At 36.0% G+C, this 11,997-nt stretch overlaps 1 long non-coding RNA gene across 1 annotated transcript; it reads right to left on the bottom strand.

Annotated features, from left to right (window-relative positions):
- Positions 1–9,322: 9,322 nt before the first annotated feature.
- LOC122158922 lies at positions 9,323–11,431 on the bottom strand. The gene is made up of 3 exons (XR_006168349.1): positions 11,137–11,431; positions 10,716–10,830; positions 9,323–9,362 (listed from the first exon to the last, which is right to left on the bottom strand). It is a non-coding gene; the product is annotated as an uncharacterized LOC122158922 (long non-coding RNA).
- Positions 11,432–11,997: the final 566 nt, after the last annotated feature.

Here is an 11,997-nt window from a genome sequence, read left to right as displayed (position 1 = left end):
AGAGAGACTTGCATCATTTCCTTTGGAAAAATTCTCTACATACTTGTAGAATGCTGTTACAGAAGTTATCCAGATATCTAACATTAGCCTCTACTTATTCATGCTTCTGCTGTCTCATTCTGTTAAACCAATTCCTGCCTGTTACTGAGAAAGCCCTTTAGAAATTTGCAAAAAGTTAACTGTCTGCTCCTTTCTCTGGCCAGTGGGTTTCAGTGTTATATTATTCTCCTGTCGTCAGTGTTGTTTCCTACAGCAGACTTTTCAGAATCAAATTTTCAATAGGTTTGTGATTAAATTCTTTAATGCAGTATCACCCAGTGACTCCAGCTAATCCTGTATCTTCTTGTGGTACACTCTGTACAGACATGCTGGTGTGTTTAGTGTCATGGACAAAAGGGAAGGGCAGAAGATAATGATCTTGATTTCCAGAATCGGTCTCTTGTTTGTGTACCAGCACCATTGTGTAGCTGCAAGGTGGAAGGAGATGGTCCAGTAAGTACTTTCAAGTCAAAGGTGAACTTGGTGTAACACTCATAAAAAGAGCTGGTGGGAGCAGGTGCATCCTGCATGAACAATTTGTTTCCATTATTCCTAAAAGCTCAACTCTACTTTCTTGTATAATGAAGAGCTGGCTGTTTACCTCTTTTACTATATTGTTCTTGCCTCCAATAATGTCCCACAAGCACACAGGAGATCACTACTACTGCTGTAAACTATTATTTCATAGTTGTCATCCCATTTCCAGTTGTTGTTCCTGCTCTGATACATAAACACGGCCAGCACCCTCAGACATCTCACGTCTACAGATCACAACCGAACAGGAAAAATAACATCACTCCTGCTTGCTGAACTTATGAAGCTAGTAAAATCACATTTTGTTTTCATTAATTAAGTATTCCTCATGGGATCCAGTATGATTTAACTAGTAAGTGGGGGGGAATAAGGGGGTGGGCTGGGCTGTGAATGTTTTTTTTTGTGTGTTTTTTTTTTTTTCCCTGTTAATACTATGTCTTACAGTGACTATTTTAAAAAGTGGTTGCAAGTGTGATCACCCAATCTAGAGCAATATAAAAATTATCATGCGAAGTTTTGCTGAAGAAAAAGTCTGAAGGGGATAGATAAGAATTTAACAGTAGACCAGAAATTTATGTTGAAAAAGTAGCACTGATCTAGAAATTAAAGAAATGGTCCGGTTTACATTAAACATTAGTCCAGTTTCCAATTCCTTCCTTCCTTTCTTTCTTCCTCCCTCCCTCTCTTCCTTTCTTTCTTTCCTTCTTCTTCTCTCCCTCTCTCCCTCCCTCCCTCCCTCCCTCTCTTCCTTCCTTCCTTCCTTCCTTGCTTCCTTCCTTCCTTCCATTATCTTTCTCTGCCCTTTTGTTTCTTCTTTTTTTTTCTATTATCTGAAGCAGAACCAGGAAAAAAATTCTCATAATTTCCTCATAAATTGTTTAATAGTAGTGTTTTACATCAGTGTAGATTTCCTACTTGCACCATTTTAATCTGACAGGCCGTTCAAAATATGTTTAAAGCCAGCTGAAGGAATTCACTAGGTACATTTACTTGCAGCAGTGAGTCAGTAGAAAGATATCCAATAATTCCAGGGGAAACTACTTGCATGTTCAGTTGTCCTTTGAGCAGATGTTGGTTGCCTGGAGGAGATTACAAGCACAGTAACCTGGATTCATATTGAACATAGTAGCTCTTTTTAAAAATGTTTGATCATCTTGCAGTGTGTCCTTCCTTTTTTTCTGACTAGCCTTCTGGTCACTTCTGTATTTCAGTTGTGATTGAATAGAAATCTACTACTTATGTCACCCAAAAGATTACTTTAATATTGTATTTTAGATATTATTTACTTCTGATGGCTTGTCTGTACACTTCTTACTCTAAAAGGATATATCCGTGAAAATAAACAAAAGTCCTAAGAATGTTATGGTTTAAATATGTTCTTCTGCTTCAGGGGTCCAAGAAAGTGTGCTTAGAAGAATCTCGTGGCTTTCCCACAGCACTGACACACTGAAGGAGTGTGTACATAAAAGCTTGATATATATTCTTAACACCCTGAATTTAATCTACGGAGAGTTGCACTTCTACCCCTAACCCAACAAGCATGAATAATTTGATTATTTGTACTCAGGCAAAATCCCGCTGGGAGCTGGTGAAAACAAAAACTTCCACGTGTGTGTGTCTGGCATGTAAATCATATGGCTCAAATCTGTGTGCAGCCATAGATATTTTTTTAAAAAGATAGTCATGTCAAGTTTAGAATAGAAATTCTTCCATCTGTTTCGTATTTCCCACCTACCAAGTTACAACTATACTTATTTATGAGGAGAGGATCCTTTCAGTGCCATTATATTTCAGGTCATGGACAAAGTCTGGTTCTCTAGAAAACAGTAAATGAGAAAATAAGAAAAAGAAATATTATTCTAAAAATCTTAGTCTTTTGAACAGCTAACAGAAACTTGTGTAACTGAGACTATACATATTCATATCTATGTATTTATAGTGAAGGAGCTATCTTTGTGTTGTCATATATTTCTCAATAAGCAAAGACTTTGATTTTGATGTTCTCATGCTTTCATTACTTACATCAGGTCTTTGAAATTCAGCAAGAAGAAATTTCAGGAAGATACATACAACTATCAGCTTTCATAAAAGTCCATTTAGCTGTGAATGTTGCTGTTCATTGCAGGAGTGTTGGACTAGATTCCAACACCAATGATTCTGTGATCCTATGATGTTGTGATTTAATTATATCCCCGGTACAGGTGTTCTTCCCATCTGTAGGCAAAATCATGATGACGTGCATGATAACACCAATAACTTTTTGTTGCCACAGATACTTGCAACAAAATAGTTTTTAGTTTGAGTAAGAAACATAGGTAATGTATCCAACAAAATCATTAAGATAAAGCTCTCTAGTTGCAAAGTCAATAATCTACTACAGAAGACCAGCATTAAGACCATACAATTCATCATATTTCGTGTAACTGTAACCCCTTCATGACATGCCTTGGTGCTTTCCTGTAGTGTCTGTCCTTTCGTTGCACAATTGAGATACTGCAAAGGATGATAGCTTAGGGATGATGGCTTATGACTCCTCTTGTCCCAGAATCTTTCTTCCAAAAGGCTTGAAGAATTCTTCAAGAAGAAGGTTGGTTTTGTGGATTCTCCAGATATTGCTGTACAGAAGAACTACGGAATGTTACTTTCTAAGTCACAACTTTCTTACACGATCCTGTACAAGTTGTTTCTAATTGAAACTGACAAAAGATTGTCACCCATGTCCCACTCTATATCTGGATATCTGCAAAAGAAGCATTTATGAAGCTGACCTGACAAAGGCTTCACAGGGACTTCTTGTTGCAAGAGAGACCATCTGTAGCTATGACTGTTGGACACTTTGGGATAAAATAATGTATTCCTTTAAAACAAAAAGATGCAGAAAGAAAAAATCCTATGGAGAGTTGAGTGGGTATGTAGAATATAGTCCTTTAAACAATTCTCTTTCTGTAGACATTTGGAGTTGATTAACATATACATCCACATTTGGCACCCTGGCTGCAGTGAATTTCCCTTCAAGCAAAGTAACAGCTCTTTTATATCTTTTTATTCACTGAGCTCCATCAGAAAAAAAAGAGCACAGAGTGTACCTGGAGTATGCAAAGGGCCTCTGTGCCCCAGCACAGCATAAACTCTAGTTTCATTAGCACACATCATTAAATGTTTCATACAGCAAGGCGCCATCTGCTCTTGAATATACTGGGACCTCTGCACATAAGGTGTGTGATTGCCTTCAGCCAAGAGGGACAGCCTTTTGACTTTACTGACTAGACTAAGAGATGGGGTTATTTTGCTAAAATTAATACTTTTCTCTGTTACACAAACTACTCCTCTCCAATGTCAAGAGCTGACTCCAGTTTCTTCTTGCATATTCTTTTATTGGTCCCAGAGGATGGGAAATCATGGGCTGGTTAGGCAGTACTATTCCACATGATCAATTACTTATTCGTTTCCCTTCCAACAATCTTACAATGTTAGATATCTCCCCTCTTACACTCAACCATACAAAAAGCATATTTAGAGGCTTACACTGAAGCAAACACAGAGGCAGTTTTCAGCACACTTTTCCCTTTCACACTCCCTGATCACTACTCCAAGATAAAGAAGGGCAATGCTCCCATAAAAAAGGAAGTCTTCACTGCCTCAGCTCCATCCTGCCTTTTGGTCATCTTAACGTGTGGAATATGTTGTCCTCTTTAGGGATGTCCTCTTCAGCCATGGGCTGTGTGAGTTCATAATGCCTCTGTGAGTTCTTCAGGATGGACAGACATATCAAAGAGAACTTAACTAAGCAATGTGGCTAATACCTTGATTTTGTGTGGAGTGACAAGAGACATCTCTTTTCTGGTTTGTCAGGAAAACAAATTCAGAAAATGGATTTCAAAATACAGAAGACAAAGCTTTCGTGAAGATTGTATGTTCCTGTAATGGCCCGGAGAACAATTTAAATTAGGTATTTACAAATTTACTTATTTACAAATTTGGAAGAATTTAGAGGGCATACAGGAAAGCTGGGGAAGGACTTTTTAGAAGGGCATGTAGCAACAGGACAAGGGGAAACAGCTTTAAACTGGAAGAGGATAGATTTATACTAGATATTAGGAAGAAATTATTTACCGTGAGGGTGGTGAGACTCTGGAACAGGTTACCCAGTGAGGTTGTGGTTGCCCCCCTCCCTGGAGGCATTCCAGGCCATGCTGGATGGGGCTTTGAGCAATCTGATCTAGAGGGTGATGTCCCTACCTATAGCAGGGGAGTTGGAACTAAATGATCTTAAAGGTCCCTTTCAACCCAAACCATTCTGTGATTCTATGAATTTGCATCATATTCAAATAGCTAGAAGCATATGCACTCATGGACTTACAGAACATATTAGTGTTGTATTGACGGAATTCTGGGATATCCTCTTTTCCTGTAAAAATTAATGCCATATTTCTAAGAAACTGGGGGGAAAAAAAAAAAAAAACAGCCCTAAATGGTTCATATCAATTACCATATGTATAATTATGCTTAATAATATACATTACTGGAACATCATCTAACTCCAGTCTTTTCCCATTTTCCAGTTGTGACTATTTTCATCTTTTCATGGACATCAATCTAAACACTTGATTGTTTGGTCTCTTCCTTAATCTAAGATCAAATAAAAAAAATAAAGTCAAATTATAGATGAAGCTACTCATTGGTTTTTTTCTTCTGCACTTCATTCATCCAATTACTTGTTACAAACTTACAGCCAAAATTGTCTGAAATGCAAATAACATATTTTCCTACTTCATCACTGTGCAGCTGGTTTATATCTTTCAGAAATTCTGCACTTCTACTTTTTTTGTGTTTTTTTTTTCTTAATCTTTACTGCAGACTGAAAAATTGCCATTTGTAATTCTGGAAATGCTCATCAACTATCTAATCAGTGAGATTCATTTCTTCTTGTTAAGTTCTTCATGTTCTTAGTATGTGATTGTAATAATTTCAGCACTATCAGCTATTTCTAGTCTTTCTTTCATAATAGTTCTTTAAAATGTTTTAGGGCCATTTTTTCTAAAGGTAAGTCAATTTTCCTTATTTACCTTTATTTGCCAAAGTTTATTATTACACTTGCAGAAAAAAGAAAAATACATTCATAAACTCTCCTGTAAAGGTACTATCAGACTCCTCAATGCATTTGTACTACATTTAGTTGGAGCACATATTCATTCCTAGTAAAAAGGAGAATTAGCATTCCTTCAATTACTTATTTTTTTAATAATTAAAATTCATTCCATTATGTTTAGTTCTTAGGACATTTTGCCACAGTGTGTTTCAGCTATAAATATGCTCTTTCCTGTTAGAAATGACACTAATTTTGCAGTTAGTTATCAAAGAAATTTTTTCCTAAATTTAATGCAGTGTACATAGATTTACAGAATTAGATTATAAATTTATGTTGCTATCTTAAAAAAACATAGGATGACGCATGCATTTTTCCAGACACAGTATATTAACAGATGTGTTATTTTTTGTAAGCAAAAAAAGAAAAATCTTCTCCATTTATCTGTTTATGCCTGTGATTGATAAATACATTCCTTTTATTGCATAATCATCTTCCTGAGACATTGACAAGAACATTTTCTGATTTCCTAATGAGAGAGACAAGACACTGAAAATATGGAACTGTTGTTCCCCAAAGTTATGCTATATTCACAAAGTGACACTGAAGGCTAAAATATCATTACCAACTCCTCACAAGTGCAAAACTGAGGAAGACAGTCAACTTTGAAGAATGAAGAGACTACTACAGTGAAAGTTTAGTGTGGACTGTTTATCATTTCAGTATTGGGTCATCTGTCTCAGTTTTCCATGTTTCTCTTTCACAGTTGATTAGTGATATGCTGATGATTCATGGTAACAATTCTTTTGCTCAAAGCAAGGAAAGCTCTGTCATTCCAGGACAAAAAAATAAAAAAATAAAAAAAATTAACACACAGCAAAACTCTTCTGCACTTCTGAGACTCTGCTCCTCTCTTTGATGTAGTTCATCACTGGCATTATGCTCACAGTTGTGTCTCTGCCCAGTTACTGATTTCATTTTGAGGAGTAGCCTCTTTTAATCACAAATCATATTATTGGTTCCTATGTGCCTGTTTGTCTTCACGTTTTACCCTTCTAAATCTCCATTCTCAAAACGGAGAGTGAACCTCTACTATACTTCCATGAAGTGGCCTCTTTTAGTTGATAATTCTTGTCTTGATTTTTTTCCAATCTTCATTTTAGTCCAGTTTCATGTTTGTGCATTGTCTGACTTTGAGTTCTGTCCTTCATTATCTCTAGCAAAAAGAGAACAGATTGCTTTTTGACTGAATATTTTCCCTATAAAAATTCACTTTTTTTCTTATTGATAAACTCAGTAAGAGAAAAGGTACAGAGAAGAGAGAAAAATATCATATACACTCTTTGACATTTTAAATGGGGAATTTTTTATCCTCATTCAAATATTATCTTTTGTAGAAACTTTTTATGTGTTATGAAGAGGGGCTAAGATAGTTTTTTCATCCAGTACTCTAGCAAAGAAACTAGTTGCTGTATAGGTGATGGCCATCTCCAATATTGATATTAAATTGTTGATATTAACAATGATTATCTCATATCTGAACTGAAGTCTAACTCATAAAGCTCTGTTTAAATGAGCATCTATGGCCTTCTGTATTTTTCAGGAAAAGTTTTGGTGCACATATGGATAGAATGGTAATAATACGTACTATTTTGAATGACAATGAAAGTATGAATCTATGAAAGGTTTTGAAAGGAAAATATTCTGAAACCTTCACTGCAGTGTATGGAGAAAGATTTTGTTGAGAAATGCAAGAAGGTCAAAATACTTGATATTTTAAAATTCCTAATAAAACTTTGAAACCTCTTAATGTGCGATCTCAGGATTCTCAGATCCTAATGAGTGAAGCATCAAATGCAATTCAAAAATAATTACGAAAAATAACAACAGGCATCATGTCCCTCCTGATGTATTCAATGATAAACTGGCAAATGTCACAGAAAGTTGCTACCACGTTATTGTTATGATAACTTACTGCTCTTGAATCATCACCATGCCAATGAGTCAAGGGGTATGGCAGCATTTCAATATATGGCTTAATGTAAAATGAGAACTTTACAGAGAAGTCAGCTTTCCTCCTTCTGAGGCATGTGATGTTAGTGGTAAATATCTAAAGAGTAGGTGACATGTTTGGAGAAGACTTGAAGTGTGAGCTAGCCAACAATTTTTCATCAAGGTTGTTTTCATTTAAACTGAAAGTGTCATTTCCATTGAACTGAATTTTCCAGTGGTTATTTTCAGTTCTATACTTTTTTTTTTTTACAGAGAAGAGAGGTACAAATACATATTATATCTTGCAGCATTTCAGCCTTTGGGGAAAGACTCAAAGATGACAAAATGTCCTAATTGGGCATCAACAAAAAAAAAAGCAGGACAAAAAAGACTACTCATTTAGCTTCTTTGTAATCCCAGATGAAGACTAATAATTTCTTTTATAGAAAAGAAAAGAAAACTAAGCTGTACTTTCTGGAAAGGGAGACAACTAGTAAGCCAAAACTCTCTGTGAACAGATTTTTCAGAAGGCTTTTTCTGTTGAAGTGAATAACTAAACATAATGTTTAGGGCTGGGAGGGAGGATTGTTTATTTTACTTTTTACCCCAACTCAGAAGGAAAACATTTTCCAAATTACTTTTTAAGCCCAATGAATTTATATTTTCCAAGCAGAGCTATCTAGGATTACTTAGATTTCTGACCAGATGCAAACATACATCATATATTTATATGAAGTTTTACTAGAGGAAGGTTTGTATGGTTCAGTAAAATCAGATCCATTTCTTCATGCTCCCAGAAATCATTCTCTATCCACACAGGAGGCTGCTCTCCATTCTCTCTGCTCAACCCACCCTGCTCTACACGAAGGAGTTCCTCATCCTGCCTAATAGTGGCCTCGGCCCCATTCCCAAGTTTCCTAATCCTACTAGTATTTTGCAGGCATTTCAAATATGTCCTTTACTGATAAGGAATGTGTTCTTATTCACTCTTTTTGTTTTCTCAGTGAAAGCCAATAGTTAGGTGGAAGTTCAGAAATGAGTTTGTGGTTTAGTGGCATTCTGAAATAAACATTTATACATCTTTTGTAATTTACTGTTCTTCATATACAGACACTACTTCAGCATTTCACATAGTGTCAAATTTTTATTCTATGTGTGTAATTCATATGTAGGTATTTTACACTGTGTATGAAATCAGTTTCTTGTCTGGTCCCCAGCTGGAAGACTTCTTATTTTGACAGATACCCTATTTTAAAAGATCATCTTTTTTACAAAAGAACTAACAATGAGGTGAACGCTGAGCAGAGCTGGTGCAGCAGATTGGGCTTAAATAAGAGGATGTTGCTATGTTTTTTCACAAATAACTTTTTGTGTTATACCAACTGAAGCATGAGATCAAACGTAGCTGTGATTGCTTGTCAATGAAAAGAACAAAGATTGCAAGCTGCCAGAACCAGGCTACTATACAGTTATCAACTTTCAGTTATTTTAGCACAAAAATGTTATTTACTTAGTTTTTAATACATGCTCACTGTGATTGAAGAAATTTAATAAAATTTGGAATAGAAATGCTATTTCTTCAGTTGCTAGCCAAGAAGTCTTGAAAGATGTGGAGCTTTTGGAGAGGGTCCAGAGGAGGGCCATGAAGATGATCAGAGAGCTTCAGCATCTCTGCTATGAAAATAGACTGAAGGAACTGGGCTTGCTCAGTCTGGAAAAAAAAAAAAAAAATTAAAGGTGCAGGAAGAACTCATTGCTGTCTTCCATTATTTAAAGAGAGTTTATAAACTTGAAGGAAATCAGCTTTTTACACTGGTAGATAGTGCTAGGACAAGGGGGAATGGTTTTAAACTAAAGGAATGGAGATTTAGATTTGATGTCAGGAGGAATTTTTTACTGAGAGAGCGGTGAGTTGCTGGAACAGGTTGCCCAATGAGGTTGTGAGCACTCCTTCCACTAGAGATATTTAAGGCCAGTTTGGATAGGGCTCTGGGCAATATGATCTAGAACTTGATTTAGCAGCTGGCCCATGGCAGGGGGGCTGGAAACTGATGATCCTTGAGGCCCCTTCCAAAGTAAGCCATTCTATGATTCTAAGTCAGTCAAAAAGCTTTATCATAACATGTACTTCCTCAGAGCTGGGACAGACCTAATATTAACCCAATGGATAGCTGATAAGTTGTTCAGCTGTATCCTGGCCTTCAATGTATTAATTCAGTGTTGCCAGCTACCTTACCTGCTGTATTCATTTTTCACTTACCCTATTCATATATCACAAATATCGTATATATTTGTACAGATCAAACCCTTCCACCTGGATACTACCATCTATATCAGAACCAGCCATTCCAGTTCAGTGTTAGAGGATGTTACTGCCACATTTTATAAGCTCCAAATGCATTATAAAATGGAGGATTATAAATTTATCATATACTAATAAGTATGCTAACTTAGAAAAACAAGTTAATGTTCATTATTGTGTCTTTACCACTGTGGGCCCCAATACATGCAGATAGCTGCTTCAGTGCACAAAAATAAATGCTATGTCTTGAATCTTTTACGGAAATATACATTTTTCCTTCGGTGTTTTGTGTCATAATAGCATCTTCAGGGAATCTCTGATTCTTACAGATTCTAGTCATTCTTAGGTTAAATCTTAGAAAGCCTCACAAAATGTTGTAAACTAATGAATACACTCTTGAATAAGGCAAAACAAAACAAACATTGGCTTTTACAAGAAGTGTGGATATATTCAGGTGAAAATTATGCTCGCTGCTGTCAGAGTTTGATGTATCAGAGCCCCCAAAGCAATCATGTACATGACTGAACAAAGGAATTCTGACTTAATTCTGTGAAAATAACAGTTTAATAAATTATAAATTGTACAGTGAGTCATAGCACATGGGTTTTAGCTGCCTTTGGTTTCCATATGTATAGCAACTGATGTTAAAAATATTCAGATAAGATATGTAAAGATTCTTTATGGGTAAAAAAACCACCAGTTTTCTAAGAACTAAAGGATGAATGTGTTATCAGGTAGGTTTATGTCTTCTTAGCAAATTACCTCTTAATCCATCTTTGCTGATACCACTATAATCATATTAGCTTTCCCAGTCACTTTCCAAGAAGAAAACAGCTTCAAACAGAGATCTGTGTTTAAAGTGCTTTTCTCCATTTGTCTGGCAAGAAAAAAAAGAGATACAAAAAAACATTTTGTGAAGTCTTTCCTTCATGCACTGTATTTGTAACATCAAGGCAGTCTATAATTAGAGAGTACAGAGACCAGTGACTAATTCATACAAAGATACCAAGCAAGCAGCTGAAGTGTTTTCATTATTTTTACAAGTAGGCAGAAATATCAGACATCCCGAAGCTATTCCTCAGACTGCAAATATTGGCATACTCTGCTCAAATACAACCACAGAGAAAAAGTACGAAAGAAAAACACAAACTGCAGATGCCGTATCTTCTCCTACATTACTTACAGTGCATATCTTCACACCTAGCATGACTGTACTTGCAATATAAAAATCCTCTGTCATCTCTGCAGAGAGTCATTTATGCTTGTGACCATTAACAAAAAGATACCAATCTTAAATTGGTCTACTGTTAGCTTTGCTGCCTTCTCCCACTCCTTTCATATTTTTGTTTCGTGCAAGACCTTTTTGATATCATAGAACCTTGACTGAATGTAGTAGGATATAATAAACAGCTGTCATTATTATTTAAGACCTGAAATAACAGCTTTTCCAATGCCTTCACTCTTACTTTCACCTTTAAACCAAGCATCATCTGCAGTACTAAATATTTGGTCACTGGACTGTCACCTCCTTCCTGGTAAACACAGAGTTTGAGTAAATATTGTGCAGTTGCAGAAAATGTGTGGATATTTTGGCTGATCAAGTGGGAGGGAGGGACAGCTGGCTAGGAGGAACTGTCCAAAATTTGTTAACAAAAAAAAATATTACACATTATTTCTGTACACAATATTTTCCCAGCAAAACTGGGACAGCTAGTGTGTATTGCTGTGTATGTGTATCTAAGTGGACTATTATTTTCTACACAGATACATCATATCTATCACATTTTGAAAGTTTTGCACTTTGGTGAAATCCAGTTCAGTGCCAGGCATTAGTTATAGGATCAAAGAGCCTTTGAAGTAGTGCCTAGTTTGTGTTGACCTTTGATAAGAGGATAAATTTCACCCTGTGTCATTAGTGCTGTGCACAAACATAAAAGGGATATGTTTGCCATGCCTTAACATCTTTGATATTTACCCAATGCTTTGCTTGAGATAGCAGGTATAGAGATGATACTATCTTTCCTGACCAAGTTGAAAAGGAGAG

The sequence above is a fragment of the Centrocercus urophasianus genome, unplaced genomic scaffold (assembly GCF_019232065.1).
Source record: "Centrocercus urophasianus isolate 14NV4802_14NV808 unplaced genomic scaffold, USGS_Curo_1.0 seq_15, whole genome shotgun sequence".
NCBI classification, from domain to species: Eukaryota; Metazoa; Chordata; class Aves; order Galliformes; family Phasianidae; genus Centrocercus; species Centrocercus urophasianus.
The sequence above is the reverse complement of the archived record's forward strand: the minus strand, read 5'-3'. Positions and strand labels throughout refer to the sequence as shown.